The sequence below is a fragment of the Dromiciops gliroides genome, chromosome 5 (assembly GCF_019393635.1).
Source record: "Dromiciops gliroides isolate mDroGli1 chromosome 5, mDroGli1.pri, whole genome shotgun sequence".
In the NCBI taxonomy this organism is placed as follows: domain Eukaryota; kingdom Metazoa; phylum Chordata; class Mammalia; order Microbiotheria; family Microbiotheriidae; genus Dromiciops; species Dromiciops gliroides.
This window is the reverse complement of record NC_057865.1, coordinates 83374295-83398665: the sequence shown is the minus strand read 5'-3', so window position 1 is coordinate 83398665 and position 24371 is coordinate 83374295. Positions and strand designations below refer to the sequence as shown.

Genomic DNA, 24371 nt, shown 5'->3' with positions numbered 1-24371 from the left:
AAATAAAGATCCTATCACAGAAAAACAAATTTGGCTGTTTAGATACCATTGAGGCTTAGTACGATAAGATCCTTGACTGGAATATAACTATGAAAGGAAGTATTCTGAAAGGAAGGAAGGAAGGAAGGAAGGAAGGAAGGAAGGAAGGAAGGAAGGAAGGAAGGAAGGAAGGAAGGAAGGAAGGAAGGAAGGAAGGAAGGAAGGAAGGAAGGAAGGAAGGAAGGAAGGAAGGAAGGAAGGAAGGAAGGAAGGAAGGATGGATGGAAGGATGGATGGAAGGAAGGAAAGGAGGGAGGGAGGGAGGAAGGAAGGGAGGGAGGGAGGGAGGGAGGAAGGGAGGGAGGGAGGGAGGGAGGGAGGAAGGAAGGAAGGAAGGAAGGAAGGAAGGAAGGAAGGAAGGAAGGAAGGAGGGAAGGAAGGAAAGAGAAAAAAGAAAGGAGAGAAAGAAAGAGAAAGAAAAGAAAGGATATAATTTTTTATTATGAAGACATACTCATATAGCTCACATAAGGAAATTCAGCATGGTAGAGAGCATTACAGTGAAGATCCATAAAGGCAAAAATGGAAATGATATTGTCATTTATGTATACTACAAACGACTTGAACAGAAAGCAGAAATAATTGGGGAGTGTTAGAAAGTGTTAGAAACAAACAACAAGTCTGTCACAGAGGCATAATCATATAGACAGATATTGATAAATATGTATGTATATATCAAACATGCACATATAAAGGTATATACATATGTGTAACAGGGTCTGGTACATGCCCAGACTACCTCTGTGTGTGTGTGTATGTATAAAATGAGTAAACATATATAATTCACTTTTTAAACTTCATTTTACAGATGAATAAGCAGACCCACAGAATTTCCCCCCTTCCCAGGTGAAACTGATCTTTTTCTCCTCATATTTCTCCTAGCACTAGTCCCAGACCTGTTCTTTGTATTTATCACATTGTGTCATACATACTTGTTTATATGTCTAATAGGATGTAAACTCCTTGAGGACAAGACCTGTATGTTATCTCTGTCTTTGTTTCACCAGCACAAAGCCAGATGACTTACACATAGTAAGTCTTTAAAAGTTGTATAATTAAATTCGAGTGATGTGCCCTAGACCATATATTTCATAATTGACACAGCCAGAATTTGAACCAAAGTCTCTCAGTCTGAGTTCCAAGTTAAATGCTCTTTCCATTCTATCACACTCCTTCCTATATCTTGGTGAAAAGGAAGAATCACTATATTTGGAGTCATAGGAGTAAGGTTCACATCTAAGCTCTGCCACTTACAGACAGGAGGAACTCAGGCAAGTCACTTAACCTCAGTATTCCCTCACCTTTGAAATGATAGGAAGATTCAAAGACCTCTAAGATCCCTCCCAGCTATAAGTATAGAATCTTGTATTCTGCAAAGACTGTGAGAGAATCCCATCTTGAGAACTATGGCTTGACCAGCTCAGTGGTTGTGAATTCTCTCCCAAAGAGACAGCATTACCAATAGAACACAGTGGGCAGGTGAGGTCAGGCATGGAGGGTTTCTATTTTCTCCCTTTATCACTAATTTTATTTCTTCCCAGAAGAGGTAAGAGGCTTCAAGTCAACTGTTCTTTCTGCCATCAAGTGCCTCTTGGTTTCCATTTGCCTGACAACCTGGGCAGCCCAAGCTTTCCTAATCAGGAAATGGAACTTAATGTCTGTACCAAGAACAACTCAGGAGGAAGCAGTGTGAAGCATCCATCTGTTCATGTCAGAGAAACCATGGCACCATTTCCAGATTTTTGGCTGAGGGACTTGATTTAAAAAGACAGTTTTCTCAGGTCTGGGTTCCTTTCCCAGTCTAGTAACAGGCAGTGCTGACTCTGTCATCTTAATCAAACTGTGAGAATCTTTGGGACACACAAAAAAAGACATGTTAATATCAGGGTCAAAAAAAAAACCTTAACTTACAGACTCAAATGGAGTGGCCCTTTAAAGTGCTGAAGATTAATGGGGAAGGTCTTATGAAAGGAACTCCTGCTTTATGCAGGTGTGTGAGCAAGTTAAGACTTTGTCATCTACTACTTCTAATACCTGAACTGAAACAGCATCCTTCCTGTTTTATTCCTCTAGCCCAAGGTGATTGTAAATGAATGCCAAATAGCCCAGCAGCTCCCCCAATGAATGCCTGCAAATGGACCCCAAAGAAATAAACCCATGAACAGAAAGAGAAGTTCAACACAGATTCAAAGACATGGAATATTTTCAAAGAGGAAAAAACTTGGGAAAGAAATGTCTTTTTTTTTTTTCAGGCTCTTGAAACCAAAACTCAGTGTTGCCATATGGTTTATTTCCTCTAAGATCTATGTCTTTCAATGAGCTTTTTTATCTGTCCTGAAAGACTCCTTGCTGTAAGATCTTCTGTCTGATTGGAGCTGGGCTCTGGCACACTCAGAAAATAGAATCCTAACTTTTTTTTTTTACTACCCTTCATAATCCCTAAACAGAATGAGTTTTAAAGTGGCTCCCTTTCTGAATCATGAACTAGAAATATCTTTTCTAACATCAGTGTGTATGTATACACATAAATACATATATTTATGTATATATAAATATACATACATATATCAAGTACTTATACATACACATATTACTGTATATATACACATATGTATATACATACACATATAGACACATAGACATATATACTTATACACATACATATATATACATACTCACACAGACACACATATATGTACATACATGTGTGTGTATATACATATACACATATATACTTATATATATGAACTAGCTATAGATCCTGGATATGGAGTGAGATGGGCTATATTCTTGACTTATTTATAGGGGTGAGAGCATATTTAGTATCAAACTCATGCTTTCATCTCTCTCTTCAGTCCAGAGAGTTAGAATGAACTGGGGTAATAATTAGTGGAAAATGACAAAGATATTGTTTGGGGAAATTTTTTTGGTGGGGCAATGGGGGTTAAGTGACTTGCCCAGGGTCACACAGCTAGTAATTGTCAAGTGTCTGAGGCCACATTTGAACTCAGGTCCTCCGGAATCCAGGGCTGGTGCTTTATCCACTGTGCCACCTAGCTGCCCCTTGGGGAAATTATCACCATCACTATATCAAGTTAACAAGCATTTATTAAGTGATTACTATGTGCCATGCACTGTGCTAAACACTGGGATGCAACTATAAGCAAAGAGAAAGATAGTCCCTGACTATAAGGAACTTAAAATAGAATGAGAGAAGCCAATATACAAAAAGGGAGAAGAAAGGATGGGAGGATGGAAAAGAACAGAGAAAGCTACCCTGTAAGGTAGAGAAAGTCCAGTGAAGAGAGTCAACAGTAAGACTTCAGGCAGGAAATCATTGTTCTAATCTTATATTCACTAGAGTTCAGATAGAAAGTTTTGATGTAAGTCATTATCTGTCATATAATCACAGAAAACAATAGGCAGATATCAGGTAACAAGGTGGTTGTTGTTTGTCCTTCATTCTCACAGAGGACCATGACATCAAGGTGATGTCATGGCTTGCAGTGAGTTGGATTTGAGGGAGGGCTGTGCAAAATCATCAGTCTCACTCTCTCCTACAGAGCCGTCTGTGTCCAGTCACAAAATATACATCAGGATTACTAGAGTTGGCCCAAGATGTTGTTTTTTTTTTTTTGTTTGGTTTGTTTTGGTTTTGTTTTGTTTTGGGTTTTTTTGGTGAGGCAATTGGGGTCAAGTGACTTTCCCAGGGTCACACAGCTAGTAAGTGTTAAGTATCTGAGGCCGGATTTGAACTCAGGTCCTCCTGAATCCATGGTCGGTGCTCTATCCACTGCCCCACCTAGCTGCCCCAAGTAACAAGGTAGTAATTTGTTAAAAGAAGTATGAAGTGTCCTCAATGAAATGGGAAGGGTAGAGCACCATAGGTCTTTGGGGCCTTTAAAATGCTAAGTTTACAGGTTATAAAGGCAGTCAAGTCCAGAAACAGCTTTGTGGAAAGCAACTCCCATTCCAGTATGAGAAGGCAGCAGGGAACAGGGTGCTTCTCTCTCCCTCTCCCTCCTCTACTTACCATGGTATCTCACAGAATAACTACTTACCCAGTGAGAAGCAGCTTCCATGAGTGTGACATCTGGTGGCATGGAAGAAAGCCAACTATGAATTCAAAAGAGAACTAGCCCTGGCAATCAGAAGTAGAGACATGGAGAGGAGAAGATCTTTTGAGTTAAATGACCCACCCAAGAGAGATGGTGTGCCCAGGCAGGAGCAGCAGGAATGTACCATGAAAAAAGAGAAAGGACATTAGGGTGCTACAGAACCCAAGGCATGAGTTGCCTTGGCAAAATGTGTGTCCTACGTATGTGCCTTACTCCTAGGGGGCTCTTTCTGCTATTTCATCTTAATACATTGCTTCAAAGTGTGTACACTGCCTGACTTTAAACATAAACTCAATATTGGGGTCTTGTGATGTACTGCTTTATGACTGTAGACCCAAAGAGTACCTGTAGCTGGGGCACCGACTCTACAACCAATGAGTTATGTTTGAGTTTGGGGCAGGAGTAAAGTAGCAAGTTTTACTGAGTAATACAACGATGTTAGATTGTGTTGTTAGTAGTAGTCATAGTAACTAAATACCACTAGCTTACATTTATATTGCACTTTAGTAATGTCAAAAAACTTTCTTCAAAATCCCCTCCTAAAGGATTTGTATAAATACTGTTATCCCTGGAAAAGTGGAACTGTGCTGTTGGGTGACTTGGCCATGATTACCTAACTAGTCAGTGGTAGACTAGTGGCTAGAAGCTAGGTCTCAGGTTCAAGGGCATTGTTCTCTCCACCTGGGTTCTATTGACTCTCAAATAGCCACAAGCACACCATGAAATGAGTGGAATAGATCAAAAGGAGCTATAGCAAAAATACTATCACCTTATCCCTACTACCCTAGCTCTTATCTCTTTTTTTTTCCCCTGGGCTGCAACAGAAAATTTACAGGGTCCAGAGGTTAAATAGAAGAAATAATGAAATTATAACTCCTGATGTCTTTATCATTCCATGATACATCTATAGTCCTTTAGCATGGCACTTCCTTCTCCTCACTTGTCTTGCATGTAGCCATGTGTAAACTTAAGTCCCCAGGCCTCAGTTTCCTCACTGTAATATGGAAATAATGATATTTGTCCTACCAATGTAGCACTATTGTGAAGCTCATACAAGAAAAAGTATGAGAGTGTGCTTTGGAAATGTAAAGCACTACATCAACTTAAGGTATCATTGCTGTTTTAACCATCAGGTGATGTTGCCAACCTCTAAGGTGATTTTAGATACTGAAAGGTTTGCAAGCTGCAAAGTTCCACACTTAATCTGGATATTATATGCTCTAGAACACAGAGGAGAAGTCCTTGGGGAAATACTGGATTCACTATTATCCTCAGAAAATGGATAATCTTCTATCCTCCACCTCTTTATCTCTCTGGGTGGCCAGGATATCCTGTATGTAGAGGGGATATTATTAGTATATAACTACCCAATTAAAAATAATATGGAAACTACCACCTTCTGATAAAAACACCTTTCTTAAATTTATTTTAGAGCCCTAGTCATATTACCTTGGCATACTCGAGTCACCTCCCCACAGGAGCAGACAGAATCTGCTTAATTATATGAGGTGTTTCCCTCTATGCATCAAATTCATTAATAAAAAATAATTTTTTTAAAACTGTCTATAAAACACCAACCACATGCATGCACTTCTGCAACATTTTCTACACCCAAGAAGCCTCCAGAAAGTACATAGACACAAAGGTGTCTGGAAAACATAACACAAAGGAATGTTGACACCAAATGATATTTTTAAATGAAGCCTCAGGGATTTGGGGCCCAGTTCTCTTTCTTGAATCATCGGACATGGACTGAGGACTCAGGATCCAGTACAGATTAAGGCTTCTTCAAATGCTGCATCTCTCTATGATCAGCTCATTACTCATAGTGCAAGGAGGATTTATTCAATCAGGTGGGCTAGTTCCAACAAGGAAATGTCTGCTGCCTCATTCAACTCTGGCATCTACAACCTAGAGTTCCTTACTGCGCCTCCCTTCTTTGCTTCCCCATCTCATTACTTTCTTGTACACATTCTTTTCTGTCTGCTGGGAAAACCAAAAGTTGGTCACTCCATACAGAAGCTGTGAACCTGAATAGCAAAAGAGGAGCTACATTAAGGGTGAGGATCACCAAAAGGGCAATGGAAAGGCACATGATGGGAATGGGTAGGCTGCAACATATTACTCATCAAAAATTGTGCCAAAGAAATTCTCAAGAGCAACAGAGATATTTGGCCAGAAAAGAAGACAGGTAAGTCATATGATAAAACTCATGAATAGATCAATGGATATCCTGCATAATCCATTGTATAGCCATGCTCTATCAAGAGGACCAGGAGGAGGCCTCCAGCACATTGCATGATGCTCAACCATTGTCTTATTAGAGATCACACTTCAGAGTCACCAGAGAGGGAAAGCATGGATGGTTTGTGATCTTCATGGATGAAATCCCAGACGCACTGAAGTATTTTTTTTATGAAACAAACATTTATTTTATTTTTTCCAGTTACACGTAAGGGTAGTTTTCAACATTCATTTTCATAAGATTTAGAGTTCCAAATTTTTCTCCCTCTCTCCCTTTTCTCCCTCCTCCACAAGACAGCAACCAATCTGATATAGGTTATATATGTACAATCCACAAGCGCTCTTTTTATCAGTTCTTTCTATGGGAGTGGATAGTATGCTTCATCATTAGTCCCTTGGGATTGTCTTGGATCATTGTATTGCTGACAGTAGTCAAGTCATTCACAATTACTCATTGAACAATACTGCTGTCAGCACAATGTCCTCCCAGTTCTGCTTCACTATACATCAGTTCATATGAGTCTTTCCAGTTTTTTCTGGGATCATCCTGTTTGTCATTTCCAATAGCAGAATACCATTCCACTATAATCATATACCACAGCTTCTTCAGTCATTCTTCAATTGATGGGCATTCCCTTGATTCCCAATTCTTAGCCACCACAAAGAGTGGCTATAAATATTTTTTGTACAAATTTTCCCCCTTTTCTCTTTTTCACAGTTACTATTGTTAACTATTTCCCTCCATCCTATTCCCTTCCCCATGATATTTACTCCATTATCTATCTTCTTTTGCCCTATCCCTCTTCAAAAGGGATGTGCTTCTGTCTGTCCCCTCCCCCAATCTGCCTTCCCTTCTTTTGACCCTCTCTATCCCCTTCTCCTACTATTTTCCTGCAGTCTTAGAGAAATTACTCCACCCAATTGAGTGTATATGTTATTCCCTCCTTGAGCCAATTCTGATGAGAGTCAGGTCTGTGAGCCAATTCTGATGAGTGTTAGGCTCATTTACTGCCCAGATTAAATAGATTACTCCACCCAAGTGGGTGTGTGTGTGTGTGTGTGTGTGTGTGTGTGTGTGTGTGTGTGTGTGTGTGTTAATCCCTCCTTGAGCCACCTCTGATGATATTAAGGTCTTTGAGCCTATTCTGATGAGTGTAAAGTTCATTTACTGCCCTGCTCCTTCCCCATCTCTTCCCCCACTCCATAAACCCTTTCCTGTTTCTTTCATGTGGGATTTCATCCTATGCTACCTCTGCCCTTCCCCCTCCCCTAGTACATTCCTCTCACCCCTCAATTTTACCCTAAGGATGTCATCATGGGCCAGCTAGGTGGCACAGTGGACAAAATATCCACCCCAGACCCAGGGGGATCCCAGCCAAAACCCAGGTTCAGAGACAAGACAGTCACCCACTGCACGACCCCAAGTATGTCCCCCAACTCCGATTTTTTATGGTTCTCTAGGGTCTCATATTTAAAAGTCAAATTTGCCATTCAGTTCAAGTCTTTTCATCACAAATACCTGAAAGTCCTCTTTTTCACTGAATGCATTGAAGTAGTAAAGATAGGTATTCTATTGCTATGTTCAAATGTATCAGAACTAGGAATGAGGTAAACACAAGCTATGTTTTCCACTGCTGCATTTTAGAAAAAATAAAGTTGTATGTGAAGAAAAGCAAAGAGGGATAGGAGAGGTTAAAATTAGAGGAAGCAAGAATGGGCCAACTCTCAGTTGGAGACACTAATGAGAAATCCATCAAAGTCCTATGGGAAGTATCAAATGTCAGAGACCTTGAGTCACAAAAATGAGAGGTGTCCATAACCATCAAGACAGATTCTGAGGTTTGTGAAAACCCACCAGTGAGGGTTTGGCCAGACTGTTTAGTTAATCAGCAGCAGTAGCATCATTTGACATGTCTATAGCAGAGAGGATGGGCTTTCTTAACATGGTGGGGAGTGGAACCTTAAACTGTAAATGTGTATCTTTCTTCACCTAAAAACTAATTACCTTCCCCAGGCATCTGACTGCAGGAAAGGAAATCTCTCTTGCATTTAAAAAACATTCATAAAAGGGGAGCTTCTTAAGATGCAAAATCTTCCCTCCATCTTGGCCCGTGGGAGGCTCTAGCTAAAGCAGGTCTAATGTATTCGGCTGTCACTTGCCACTGTGCAATCTACTTCTCCCCAAACTCTAACAGACATTTTCATTTCAGTTCCTCTCAGAGCACATGGCCCTCGTGTGCAACCATTCATTCAAGAGTTAATTGGCTGAACAGTTGTTTTTATAAATAGGGCTGGGGTTTTTCCAGTAACTTCCTTGGCAACAAATGGATATCATAAGGTTACTGAGTAAGTCAGTCATTCTCAGCCTCATTAAAAAGCCTTTATTAAGGACCTAATTGCACCTGGTGTGATACAAAGACAAATTACCCAGACCTAGTTCCCTTGTGATCTAGGATAGATATTCTCATGCTAAGAGCATCTCTTGAATATATACTCCATTTAAACAGATACACATATATAGAACATAGTCTAGTTGAATAAAAATGGTTGTGTTTACATGTTAGAGGAAGCAGTGCATAATATTGTAGTGAAATAAACCCTCAAACTAGAGCCAGAAGAAAGCTGGATTCGAATCTCACATCTGATGCTTACTAACAATATGTATGAGTAGGAGAAGAAATGAGCTCATCATACTGAATCCTGCCTCAGACACTTACTGACTGTGTCCTTACTTGTAAAATGGGGGTGATAATAGTACCTAACTCACAGGATTCCTGTGAGGAGCATTTCAAAAATTCACAGTGCTATAGTATAATGTTCTTTTCTCATACAAACCCTACAAATTAGATAATATTATTGTCTTCCCCACTTTACAGATGAAGAAGTTGATATCAGGAGGATCAGGGAAGGAAGGCTAAGAGGAGAGTGCTAGAAGAAGAAATTAGGGCCTTCTTAAGAGTATCATTATAATGGAGACATCTGCTAATAGATACCTGATGGGCTTTGGAAAAGGCAGGGAGATTTATTTCTTTGGTTTGGGTTAGCGATTATAAATCTTGAAACAGCATAACTTTCCTTAGAATCATAGTTGCTTGTGACCCATAGTTCAATAGAGAGAGGCATACTGGATATTGATGACATAGTCACAAATTGTGGCATAAGGGGTGGGAATGGATCACTCATGTTATTAGAACAAGGTAAACAGAGAGGGACAGCCTAAGTGTTTCACTGGTACTCACAAACTGTGACAACAACCACCTAGAAGCCCCCTAGTGTTTTGAGTGGATCCTCTGTGGAGAACCCATGAAAGAATATGGACAAGGACCTCAATGGATAAGGTGTTGTTATTAGTGCCAATGCAGGCAATACTCACAACGATGAGCTTAAATGCATCTCTACCAAAGTACTGAAGAGTCCAGGCAAGTGGCAAGATGCCCAGGCTAAGACAGAATGTGATGCATTTGTGGATGGCTGAATGGGATGGGAGGTATGGCATGGAATAACATGGATGTAATAAATTGATAACGTGAATTGCCTAAATACTAAGCAGAATGAGGAAGGACAGAAAGTTCATTGCCATCATTAAATAGCAAAGGCTTTCTTACAGGGCCAGCATAACTGGTTAAAGTACCCTATCCTACATTGTAGTATTAAGTGAGAAGTTTGATGACAACACCTAAGCCCTGCTAGTCCAATACCTTTCCAGTATATTCTCTGTAGAGCTCGACCACTCATTAGAGCACTCATCAGCATATACTTGGGTCCACTGTAGGCAGCTCAGCAACAACGATTTTTACTTTCCATTTATCTTGTATGTATTTTCAATCTACTTTTTTTTTAAGGGTGTATAATCTGGGGGTTTATTCCATGATTGAGTGTCCAATTTAGGCTATATCCAGGTCAGGGTTTATTTGACCTTTCGGACCTTGCTCTTTCTCAGGCAGACCTCCAGTTCTTTGCCCTTAGGCACCTGAGCTGGGCCACACTGGCCGGGCCTCCAGATGATATAGGCCAGCATCTTGCCCTGCTGAAACCACTCCTCCAGCAGCCAGCTGATCTTGGCATTCTTCTGCTGCTGCTCATATTTCTTCTGGATCTTCTTTGCCTGCTTCTTATTTTAAATTTCTTCCTCCTCAGGAGTCAGCTTTGCTCTCTTCTTCTGGCCCAGGGGCAGGGCATAGTGGGACTCATACCACTGGCAGTATGGGATACAATTCTTCACCAGTGTCTTGGTCTGGACCAGCTCGTTGTTGGATGCTTTGTAGACCACTGCTGCGGGTGCAGCACTTGGAGTCCCAGGAGAAGTCACCCACGTTGAGCCTCAGTGCCTGGTACTTTTTGTTGCCTCCTCGGACGCACGGTGTGGATGCGGCAGGGGCTGATCTTGGTGTTGGTGGCCAGGCAGCCCAGCTCATACTTGTGCTTCTAGTGGTAGGGCTTGCACTTGTCCCCATCTTGTGGTGCTTTTGCCAGTTGTCCCAGGAGATTCCCATGGTTGGCAGGAGCTGCAAAGAGAGCTCAATCTACTTATATGCATGCATACTGTTTCATCCTGATGGAATGTAAGGTCCGTGAGGGATGGAGCTATTTGCTTTGTCTTTTTATCTTTATATAATATAGCACTTGCAAATGGATGATTCTTCCTATCTCAAGTCAGGTCAACAAAAGCATCAGTTGAGACAATGGACAAATAGAATATTAAGATTCTGTGTTTCTATGTAGTCATTTACTGTCAAGGCTAATTGTTGAAATAAAGACATCTTTGATAGTAGTCCACAGGAAAATAAAATGTGTTTACATTGAAAAAGGTTTGGCACTTCATGGATTGAATGGTAGTTGAAAGAACGTTGACCTAAGAGTCACAGGAATTGAATTCAAATCCTGATTCTGTCTCCTAGGGCAAGCCACTTCACCTCACTAGGTGTTCTCCTCATCTGCAAAAGGAAGGGGTAGGGCCAGTAGGTGGTGTAGTGGATAGAGTGTTCAGCCTGGAACCAGAAAAACATCTTCCTGAGTTCAAATCAGGCATCAGACACTTGCTAGCTGTGTGACCCTGGGCAAGTCACTTCACCCTGTTTGCCTCAGTTTCCTCATCTGTGAAATTACCTTGAGAAGGAAATGGTAAACCACTCCATTATCTCTGCCAAGAAAACCCAAAATGGAGACTTGGACATGACTGAAAAATGACTAAACGGCAAGAAAAAGGGGTTAGACGAGCGCTAAAGCGTCCTGTTCTGTATCAATGATCCTAAACACGAGGTAGCAAGGCTAAGTACACAGCCTTTCATGGTGCCTACAGCTCTGATCCAGACAAACCCCTTGACTTAAATCATTAGCCTGAGAAATAGAAGACAAAGCAGGAACATGATTCATTAATTTTTTAACCTTTCTTCCCTTCTTATGAACCTACACCTGAACTGTGTCTTCAGGTAGATATTTTTTTTTGGTGGTCAGGTAGATATTTTCACAGAGACACTACAAGTTTCCATGGAATTTTACTGAGGCTAAAGATGTAGCTCGCCCAATTTTAATATGGGCCTGGGCAACTGATTCTCCTTAAGTCTCACTTACTTTATGACTGGGCTATGAGGCCATGTGCTGCTTCACCCAGCAACAAAATATGCTATTTTCTCAAAACAAAGCAATAATCTCACCCAGGCGATTTTTTAATGCATCTGATTTATGTACATATTTTCCTGCTGAGTGATAATCAGCCATCTCCCTCTCTAGTAAGCTGACCACAAAGCAACTACCATAAAAATCAATGGGAATCACTTTATAATCACTAAAGTAAATTTCTCCAAGAGTCAAAACAGTCTTGACCTTGCAATGTTGCACAGGTCAAATCAATGCAAATCTAATAATGATATAAAAAATGGGGCCATGTTAACCTCTAGGTCTCTGGTTTCAATTAAGATGAAATTGAGGGATGATTGAAGGCCATTCCTCTGAGTGGCTTTTCAAAATGCCTCCCTTTTCTTTCTTCATGGCTGCTCCACAGAGACGAATACCATCCCACCCAGGCCCACCAATGGAAACAACAATCTCTTTCCAGATGCCTGTAAAATCTTTGCAATGCAATGGAAAAACTACCCCTAAATTTGGAGTCCAGGTTGGATTTCTACCTTTGTTAATCTGTGTGACCCTGGGTAAGTCACTTAGCCTCTCTCAGTTTCTCATCAGTAAAATGAGAGGAGTAGACTAGATGACCTTCAAAGTCCCTTCTAAGCCAAAATCTATGGTCAGACACAACAAGAGGTAAAGAAGTTTCTTCACCTTAGTGACGACCTTAAGACAGGCCAAGCCTTAGCACTCCTCACCCCCTACCATACTTAGTATCACCAAGATATCACTTTCATAAAGTAATAATAAAAATAATTTCTTTGTGCGGCTCTTTAAGGTTTATAGGGTGATTTCCTTATAACATCCCTGTGAGGTAGATAATGCAGGCAGTATTATTCCCATTTTATAGATGAAAAAACTGAAGTTCAGATGGTTTACACAATTTTACACAGATAAGTAATAGAGCTGAGATTTTGAAAGGCAAGTCTTTGTCAATCAGTCAACATACATTTATTAAATGAATACTGTGTACTAAGCACTGTGCTAAATACTGAATTTCAAATTAAGGGTAATTTGACTACATTTAACTTGATAAACTGTAGAGAACACAGAAAAAAGTTAGACAGATTAATTTATATTAAATTAAATTGGATCAAATTTTAATTGAGATTAAACCAAAATTGGTTTAGAAGAGAGAAAAAAATCAAAATAGGAATTCTTAACTTGGAATTCATCAGTGCATTTCATAACCATTTCAATATAATTGTTTTCCTTCACCATCCTATATATTTTCTTTTATGTATTAAAAATATTATTCTAGGGCAGCTAGGTGGAGCAGTGTATAAAGCAGTGGCCCTGGATTCAGGAGGACCTGAGTTCAAATGTGGCCTCAGACACTTGACGCTTACTAGCTATGTGACCCTGGGCAAGTCACTTAACCCTCATTGCCCTGCCCCCCCCCAAAATATATATTATTCTAAGGGTTTCTAGCATTCACAAGTAAGTCAGATGGGTCAATGACACCCCTTGCCTAGATCCACTGTGTTTGAATCTCTATTATGAAACATATTCAACTTTGTATCATGTCATAGCTATTTGTCTCTTTGTCATCCTCTACTGAGAAAGCCCCAAGGCTAGAGGCATCAATTTCCAGGTAAATCTATGCCAAAGGTAAAAAGATGTCTCGAAAGCTTAAAAACTTAAAACTTGGAGAGACCTCCACAAAATAATGAAGAGGAAATAAGCAGAACCAAGAGAACATTTTATACAGTAACAGCAGTATTGGTTTAAGAACAATTTTGAGCAACCAAATCATTCTAATACAAATACCCAAATTTACTGCAAAGATCCCATGAAGGAAGAAGCTGCTTGGATATAGAAAAAAGAATGGGAATATACATACATATGTATGTATATATACATACATATGTGTGCACATATACACACTGTTCATGCATGTGTGTGTACACACATATACACACACACTCTGTATGTGTGTGTGTGTGTGTGTATGTGTACATACGCACACACACAGATTTGTGTCTAATGGTAGCCATCTTGAAGTCTGGTGAGGGAGGGGAAGAGGGAAAAAAGTGTGATATTTGAAAGGAAATAGCAAGTTGTACATAGTGGATTTGCAATCTCAGGGCAAACCCATTTTTCTATCACAATTTGTTGTGGAAATTCTTGTTTTATTTCTTAAGCTCAGAATAAAATAAACATTTAAAAAAGAAATTAAGGAAATAAAACTTCAACATTTGAAAGCATAGCTTTAGGACTAAGCCCAAGTGGCTGGATGTGACGGCTAGGTGACGCCAGAGTGCACAGAGAGTTGCACCTAGAATCATTAAACCAAGTACAGATCCAACCTCAGACACTAGCTGTGTAATCCTGGATGAGTCACCTAATTGGTGTCTGCCTCAGTTTCCTCAATTGTAAAATGGGGGTAATCAAAATAGCATTTACCCTCATAGAGCTGTTGTGAGGATCAAAAGTAATATTTGTAAAGTGTTTAGCACAGGGCCTGGCATTCAGTAGACACTTATTTCCTTCTGCTCCGCCCCCCCCCAAACCCCATTTAACCACAAACAAAAGTCCGCACTATTGGAGTCTCCTTTGCAGGTTATTTCTCTTCCTCCTCCTTCCTAAATATGAATGCCTTTCAAGGTCCAGCCTCAGATTTTTTTGTTTTTTCTTTCTACTCCATACCAAAAAACAAACAGACAAACAAACAAAAAAACCCAAACACAAAAATGATCTAAAATAACCATATATTATGACCCCAGATTTAGGATGAGGCTAGAGTGCATTTTGTAATGGAGGATCACAGACCTAGAACTAGAAGGGGCTTCAGAGTCCATATCATTTAACTCTTTTCTTTTATGGATGAGTAAACCAAGACCCATGAAAGCCCTGTGCCCAGGTCTCACAAGCAATAGCATCAGAGGCAAGTATTCAAATATTCAAATGTAGGTCATTTAACTGGAGAGCCAGCATTCTTTCCTCGGTATCACATTACCTTGCCTGGGGCTAGGGAATATGTCATTTTTATCTTTGATTCTCCCCCCCTTTCCCAGTACCTGGAACAGGTACCTCATAAAACTTTCATTGTTTACCATATGCAAATACAGCTGTTACTGTTGTTTTGATCCGTCCAAGACAGATGCAGAAATACACCCTATTGAACCTTCTGCTTTCTCAAACTGCTAAAGGACAACATAGATGAACCCCAGAGTTGTCTGTGTGCCAGAGCCCCAAAGCTCTTCTCATTTGTCTGCAGGCATGGCAACAACAATAACAAAAAAAGACTAAATTTCCATCCCAATACGTTTTCCCCAATTTCAGTGGCACTTTTTTACTTATTATAATTTATTTGCCAATTAATTAACCATGTACAACTCTGGGGTGTGGTCATACTACGAATGAAGTATGGCATCTGGTTCTGGGTACCACATTTTAGGAAGGACATTTGACAAGTTGGAGGATATCCATTAGAGCACAACCCAGAAGGTCTTTGAATACAATGTCAACTTGGCAAGACATCTCCAGTGGAGCCCTATAGGGATCTGTTCTTGGCTCTGTGCTAGTTGACATTTTTACCAGTGACTTAGAAAAAGGCACTTAGAGAAGAGAGGCTCATCAGCTTTGCAGATGATACAAAGCAGTGAGCAATGGCTACCAAATGGCTCAGAGTCCAGATCCAAACAGCATCTTGATAGGCTAAAACCTTGGGCTGAATGTAAGGAGATGAAATCGGAAAGGGATAAATGTTCAGTTTTGTGCTCAGGTTAAAATGATTTTTTATTAATAAGTACAATATGGAAGGCATAATGACTCCATAAACAGTTTGTCTGAAAAAAAAAAGACCTGGAGTCTTAGTGGACCATAAATTTTAAATCTAATAACGTAAGGAAAAATAGTTATTCTGGAGAAGAGAAGATATAATGGTTGTTTGCAAATATCTGTAGGAATTGGGTATGTACTCTAACTGCAATGAGTGGAAATTGCAAAGAGGAAAATTTAAGCTTCCTGACAATTAGAGTGAACCAATAAACAGTATGAGTTGCCTCAGAAAGGTGTAGGTTCATAATTACTGTGTCTTGGCTTAGAAACTTCATGGCCATTTGTCACATATGTTGCAAAAAAGGATTCTTGCTCAGGTCTGGGATTGTTTCTGACCCCTCTCAAACCTGTTCTTACCCTGAAATTCTGTGATTCCACAGCTGCTATAGTCAAGGAATGGCTATCCATTTGTTAGCTTGAACTCTTATTTGAATCTTACATTATTGGCCAATTTCTCATGTTTAGGTGTTATTTTCTCAAACAGATTAGAAGCTTAATTAGTGGTATCTGTCCATAATTCTCAGTCTTTCCCTATAGAGCTTTGTGCATAGTATGTGTTTAATAGACAGACATGTCTTGTAATTATTACTGTTCTCTCGGACTTCAGTGGTTAACTTCTGCCACTAAATACCAATTGAGATCATCTTCTCCAGTTTCCTCATTTTACAGACAAGAAAAATGAAACCCAGAGAGGGTGAATGACTTGCCCAGGGTGGCACAGAAAGGAAGTAGAAAAGTTGGGATTTGAATAAATTAGGTCCTCTGAATCCAATTAAAGACTCCACTGTGGACAGGAAATTTTCCTAATTAGATGGAGGGGGGGTGTGTGAATCGTGAAACAGATTAGCAGATACAATCATCCCTTGATTTAGAAGCAGGTTTTATTCACATAGCAGATACAATCATCCCTTGACTTAGAAGCAGGTTTTATTCACATAGCAGATACAATCATCCCTTGATGTAGAAGCAGGTTTTATTCACAAAGTTCATTGCAAACTGAATCCATTTGAAACTTAGAATGTATTTTCTCCTAGAATTCATGTTTTAATATGTAGGATTCCAGGCTGGCCTACAGAAGTTTGTAATGAAATGATTATAATGTAACAACCTTATTGCTAACTGAGTCCCAAGTACTAGGAGACTGGGCTTATATAATACAAGAAGAAGGAAGAGAAAAAATTTCTTCTCCATTTCCTGAGCACATGGTCCCTTTCAGGAAAAAAATTTTAATTAGGTAAAGTTTTTCTTTCCTATTTTACCAGCTCCTTTTCTGAATCTCCTATTTTCTAGTGTTGCTGACCTCAACTAGATAATAGGAAGAAAGCAATCTGATGGAATTAATTCATACTAGCATGTGAATGGTGAATGAATTAACCTTAATATAGTTATTAGCATTTTAAAATGAAGGTGATTATTCACTCAATGAATCTCTAAATTGAAGGCATTTCAGGCAGCACAAGGTAAGTGTGAGAGGAAAATTTGGGGGGAGATGTCCATGTCAGGGAGTCTGCCTCCCTGGACCATCTTCCCTAAGCTATTCCTGCTTTTTACAGCTTTTTCCCCTTCTACATGCCTAAACCAAGAGGTTTTCAGAAAGTGCTAGCCTTCTGTTTTCTCCAAAGTTCACTCAGCAGTAGAAGCTAGGACTCCCACAGGGAGAAGTGACAGGAAGAGAACTGGGACTTCCAAGGACATTTGTCTATGTAGGTCATTTGTAAGTCAGGGGTTTAAGGAAGGGACTGTCTGTACAGAACACACACAGTTTATGTAACCTCATAAATTTGTCATTGGACTTTTTTTTTACATGAGAATATGGAAAAGTGGGGGGAGGCACAAGATGACATTAAATACCAAAGTCAGCTCTAACTTTACGACCTCAAAGGGCTCTGGCAATAAATTTAGAGATTTGTGGAGGTTCACTTTGGACTTCCCATTGACTACTGTGAGTTATGACAAGATTCCCAGGCATCTATCATCCAAACACAAGCTAACCCCCAAATGGAGAGTTTTCTGGTTGCTGTTGTTGGTCTGAATAAAATACCATTCAAGGAAATGGTGATAGAATTTTTAACACTGATTAATGGTGAATGGTTTGTGTTATAATTTTGGACTATAGGGTCTTGTATGTCTCTGATTATTCACACACAATCTGTCATGTTTAAAATTTTGGAGACATAATAATAACACCATCACAATTTAATGTACATAAAGTGCTTTCGGTCAAAACCATTCTGAGAGAGGAAGTATACGTATGACCTGTATTTTATATATGACACATCTGCGATTCAGAAAGGTCCAGTGACTTTTCCCAAGTCATATAAATTATAGACACTGAAGGATTCCACATCAAGTTTTACTCCCACATTTAGCCTTCTTTCCTCCTCCTCATGCCATGTTCCATTTGACTCTTGCCTCTATTCTCATAGCCAGTTATATAGTCTTGTTCATTTTACCTTTCCACTTTCTTGTAGACATTCCTTCTTAATTCTGCCCTCTTCTGTATTCTGATAGCCACAGTCCTTGAAGAAATCTTCATTACCTTATTCATTCATAAATGATTCATTTCCAAAAGCTAGTGGAATAGAAACACATTATAGACCAGTAATCCCACTTCCATACCAGTCCCTAGAGATATCATCCAGAGAAGTAGCCTCTGTTGCCCAGCCAATTACAGACGTGCTGCCAAGCACGGGATAGGCAAGCCAGCCTAGGTAAAGCACCAAGGCACCCTAAGGGAGAGAGAAGAGATGGTACATGCTAGACAAGTCAAACCACTGGGACTGCCTTCCCTTTGATGGAAAGGGCCCAAGACCTTGACCCGATGAGCTCCAGGAATAGCAGCATTGAACCCAACAAACTGGCCCTGCTTCCAGCCTAGGCCTTGCAGCCATCATTTAAGAAATCAACCCCTGTCTCTTTAGAATCTACAACTACAGAAGAGACAAAAAAGAAAGTTTTCACCATTAATGTCCTTGACATTATTGAATTGTTAAATAGCACAAATTTCCACTTTTGTGTTAGAAATAACAGTAAAGAAATGTACTACTCTTGCTTGGCCAATGCCCCCTCTTCCCCCACCTCGTCCCCGTCTCCCCCCCCCCAGGACCATGGGATCTTTACATTTGTTTTGCTACTTAAAGTACCTTTATGTGCAGTTTAGAATGCAAGCTCATTGAGAGCAGGTAATGTCTTGACTTTCTATTTGTCTCTTCAGCACAGTGCTGTGCAAATGCTAAGGGTTTAATAAATTCTTTTATGTCCATTATTTCTCTCCTAGATTATTGCAGTAGTTTACTAGCAATGGTTTGTTTCTATTCTCCTTTCTCCCCACGCCAATATTTCCTATGTACAACTTTTGGAATAATCTTTCTTATGCATTTTTCTGGTCATATCACTATTCAAACCCTTGCAATGGCTCCCTGTTGCCCACTGGATAAAGCTCAAGTTCCTTAGTCTGAGTCTGACATTCATAGACTTGGACTGTTCTGCCTTTACAGCTTTCCTTGCTCCCCTTTACATGCTTTATATTCCAGCCAAACAACCATTCATCATCTCTTTTAGACATTCTCAATTTCTTGACCCCCATTCCTTTGCTTATTACATTCCCTTTTTCTGGAATGCCATCCCCTGCTTCCATTCCTACCTGTTGAAATTTTTGTCCAGGTCTATGATTTCATCAATGTATAGAATTCCCAAGAGAAAATACCCCCCTATTACTACAGATCCACAACTGTTTTACAAGTGATATAGTTTCTTAGAGACATAGAGAGAGAGGCTGAGACTTACACCTCTCTAAGGGGTGTCAGACACAGTGAGACTTGAACCCAGGAATTTTTGAGATTGCTTTCCCCCCTCCCCTCTGCCTCCCTAAGGATACCATGCTAGGTCTCTTAAATATACTTTAAGTTACAATTCAAGTCCCAAACATATCCACAAAACTTTTCCTAAGGTGGTACAACACCTAGAACACTGGATCTGGAATCATAAAGATCTGAGTTCAAATCCTCTCTCAGACACTTACTGTGTGACTGTAGGCAAGAAATTTGACCTCTGTCTGCCTCAGTACCCTCACCTGCAAAATGGATGTAACAATAGCGCTTATTTCCCAGGGTTACCGTGAGGACCAGATGAGGAAATATTTGTAAAGCCCTTTGTTTAAGCACTATATATGTGATTGCTAATGATGATGACCTTTCCCCTTTGGACCTTATGTAGTATTTTGCATGTGTATCACTAGTGCATTCAACTAGTATACAATAGCAAAAAAAACTATAATACTGTAACACAAAATGATGCATGATCTAAATGGCAGTATAGAACATTGCGGCAATCAAATAAGATGAACTTAAATAGGAATAAATGTAAAGTTTCACATTTAAATACAAGAAATCAACTTCACAAATATAAGATAGAGGAGGCATGATCAGAAAGTGTTTATTCTAAAAAAAGATCTGGGAGTTTTGGCAGAATGCAAGCTCAATATGAGTCAGTAGCATGAGGTGGCACCTAAAAAAGCTAATGAGATCTTAGGTTGCTGCGTTAAGAGGGGCATGACTTCCAGGATTAGGGAGGTGATTCCTTCTACTTTTTTCACATCTACAGTATTGTGATCAGTTGTGGGCACTACTGGTTAAGGAACATATCAATGAGCTTGAGAGTATCCAGAGAAAGACAGGTGAGGACATATTGGAAGAACTGGTGTCCCCAATTATATGAAGGGCTGTAGTATAGAAGAAGAAACAGATCCATTTATTTGGCCAAAAAAGAATGAAAGTCTGAGTTTACCTTCAATGTAGGTACTGTGAATGAAGTAGGTGAGGAGGGGAAAGGTTACCTTCCCTTGCCCTCCATTTTTATCCTTTGGCTCTTGAGAAATGGTTTGGGGTATTTATATTTGATCTTTTTCATTTGTCCTTTTCAAGTCTAGGGGGTGGGATCCCAATAAACCCAGACTTCATAGAGCCATGGTGACCTTGGAGCCAGGATTCTCGGCTGGATGTGGCAGCCTGCCAACCCAGCAGGGAAACCCTAAGAAGCTAGGGTGCTAGGGAATCAAGCCCAAAAGGGCTTGGAACTTGGAACTTGGGACTGGGCTATATAGGAACTGAACTAAACTGTGAACCCTAATACCCCTCTAATCTCCAAAGGCAGGGGTATTTTTAGAGGAGGATTATGTCTTATATTTTGGGGGGTATATTCATTATAAAGTAAATATTCTTTTGTAAATGACAATTAGAGTATAGGGGATCCCCTAAAACTGGGGGAATTCTGTCAGTGTTGGTTGAAGTCAATGGCAGCAAGTCTAGACACATCAAACCCCCCCTTAAGAGTACCAAAGAAAGAGAAGGAGTACAAAGGGGGGAAATGTAACACATGAGGCCTTCAGGAAGTGGAGGCTAGGATAGTGACTGTCACATAAATAAATTGAAAGAAAAAAATAATAGTTTTATTTTATTCTTAAATAACCCCAATTATTTACTAATGTTTATGACTATTGGGCACTGCACAACTGCACGAACCTTAGAATCAGATTGGACATTAGGACCTGTTCATAATTTCCTATTCCTCACTGACTTTTGAGTAGAACTTGTCTTTTATCACAGCAACTGCCCCAAATCCAACTTCTCAAAGACAGAACAGCACAAACAAAATATCTGAGAAGGTACTGGGGAAGCCCAAAGTACAAGTAAAGAAAAACATCTCAAACATTTGAGAACATCCATGAAATGAATTTACCATGATCTAATGTTGAATCTCTGAATTACCTAGTTTGTCATTTGCCCCATATGTTTGACAGATGTCAGGTATGACTGTGTTTCCCTTAAAAAATACCTTACAGAGCTTCTGTGAGTTTGCTGTACTCTGAAGAGTTTGGAAGCCATGGGCATAGTGGTTAGAGACCTGGGAAAACCTGAGCTCTACTGGCTGTCTAATCCTGGGTATGTCACCTAACCTCTCACTGCCCTGGGCAGCTCTCTAGGACTTTAAAATACAGATAAGGTGTCAGTCAGCATTGGTACAGGGAGTAAGTCATGGTTCCAATCGCTGACCCTACTCCACAATGAGACATCCTAGTTAGAGCAAAGGTTTCAAAGGGGGAAAAAATCTCTTACAGATACTTTCACATTGGTGTACTAAGTGAAGTTTTCAACTGTTCTTTTTCTATATGAAGAAGTCTGCTCAGTGTCAGAGAATTTACTGGAAATGGGACTTGGCTCCCCCCAGTCCCTCATCCTTTGAATCCCTTGCTTCAACACACCAAGTGCAATTGACATCCCAAGTTTAAGTGAAGTGACCATAGAAACTCTGGTAAGTAGAACAGTCATGTTCCCTGGTCCACGTTGTCTCATACTATAAGTAAGCAAATAAGTAAATTGGCTTTTGTGGTTCTGCCAAGAGATCTAATCACTGCATATAATATTTTGACTTTGCAGAAGAAAAAATATATATAACAACTGGTTTCCATATAGCATTTTAAAGCTTGCAAAAGCACTTCATAGGTATTATCTCATTTGAGCCTCAGAACAACCCCATGAGGTAGGTGCTATGCCTATCCCATTTTACAGATGGGAAAATTGAGACTATGAGAAATGAAACACTTTGCTCAAGATCACAGAGCTAGCAAGCACCCAAGCCAGGTTATGAACCTGGGTGTCACCAACACCAAGCTCGGCATTCTAACCACCCTGTCACAGTGCTTCTAAATGTACTACATAAAATACAATACGAATTTCAAACTTAGAGTTGTACTTCTGGAATACAATCGGTTTGAAAGTTGGGTGTTAATTATATATGCTAGGTCTTTTTTACATTTTCTCCCACTTCCTTCCCCCTTCCCCTCTCATTGAAGGTGATGACATCTCCAACACTTTTCACCAGGCCCTTCAGATAATTTGGATTAAAAGTTGTTTAAAATGCTTTGGTTCAGCATAGTTCAACCCAGTGAAAAGGCAACATAAAAGAACTAGTAGGGTGTAGAGTTAGAGGTCCTGGACTGCTATTCTGCTTTAACTACTCATTGAGTGATGACCTAGAGAAAGATAGCTGATCTTTTTGTGGCTCAGTATTCTCATCCATTAGTGGGGATAATAATAGTCTTCCATTGTCTTACAACAATGTAATGAGAACAATTGAGGTCCCAGACACTAAGTGATTTGTGAATTCTGGGAAGCTCCAACAAGGAATGCTATCATAGACTATTTAACCACTAAGATCCTATTTAGAGCTTGCCAAAGATAGAGGGTGATGGGCTAACTGTTCCTTGAGGTAGGAGAAACAGGGTACTATATGAGATCAGTATCTCCCTTGCATTGACAAATGTCAAATTCAATAAAAAAAAATCTGAGAAATAAGAATTAGCAGTTGGAGGGGGGAAGTGAGGCAGGGGTGAGTCAAAGAGACAAAGAGAAAGAACCTTCTCTGGGACACTTCAGAATATATTCCTAAAGCAAAGCAGATGGCAGTGGCAGCCCATGAGTGAAAAGCATGGCTGTTAGAAGGTTACACAAACTCACCCAGTAAATGCTTTGCAGAAGCCTGGGCTCTGAGCTGACAGAGGACACCCAGAGGAGGGCTCAATGACACACAATCTGGTTTCACAATGGCTAGCTGCAGCTTTCCATGGATATCTGGAAGAACTCTAAGCCTCACCAGGCAGAAGCTGGAGAGAGGGTCAGAACACTGATTCCCAAACATAGCAGATGGCATCCCACTCCCCAGGAGCTTGGCCTCATTTCAACTGTTGTCACAGCTTATGGAGGTTCACATTCCTCTTAGGGGACGTTCAGTGAGTAGAGAGACACATGTAAACCAAAAAATCAGGCAATAATTGGGAGATTTCAAGTGATTTCAATGACTGGTCAAATGAGAATTCCTTGTAATCATGTATTAGATGTGGATTAAATGTCTTGAGCTCCCACTATTTAAGGGTACGCACTGCCTGGGCCACCCTCTGCTCCATCCTGGGGAAATGAAGGAGTCTGAGCTGAAGCCATATAAATATAGTTTGAAACAACTGATGATGTTTAGCCTGAGGGAGGACACAAAAGCTGTTTTCAGCTCTTTCAAGGGCTGACATGTGGAAGAAAAATCTAACGCATTGTGCTTGGTCCCAAAAGGCAGAACTAGAAGCAATGTCTGGAAGCTGGAGAGGGGCAAATTTGGACTTAATCTAAGGATTGGACAAGGGCAGCTGGGGCGTAGTGAATAGAGCATGAAACCTGGGATCCAGAAGGCCTGCATCAGGCACTTCCTAGCTGTGTGACCCTGAGCAAATAATTTAACTCCTTTCTTCCTTGGTTTTCTGATTTGGAAAATCAGGATCAAAATAGCACCTAAACCCCAGCATAGATTATTGTAAGGATAAAATTTTATATAGTATTTTGTAAATCTTCAAATGTTGCATAAATGCTATCTATTACTATTAACTGTGATATACTAGCAATTATTAGTGCATATATACTAGGAATACTAATATACTACTAATAATGTACCGGTAATAATAGTTCATAACCAATATACATGATAAAAGTGATAAGGAAAAAATTCTGAAAAATTAGACTTTTG

At 40.0% G+C, this 24371-nt stretch overlaps 1 protein-coding gene and 1 pseudogene across 1 annotated transcript in view; both read right to left on the bottom strand.

Annotated features, from left to right (window-relative positions):
* PTPRN2 (protein tyrosine phosphatase receptor type N2) overlaps positions 1–24371 on the bottom strand; it is a 1559908-nt gene that overhangs the window by 1218949 nt on the left and 316588 nt on the right. The gene's annotated exons all lie outside the window — the stretch shown is intronic.
* On the bottom strand, positions 10309–10894 carry LOC122727895 (annotated as a pseudogene).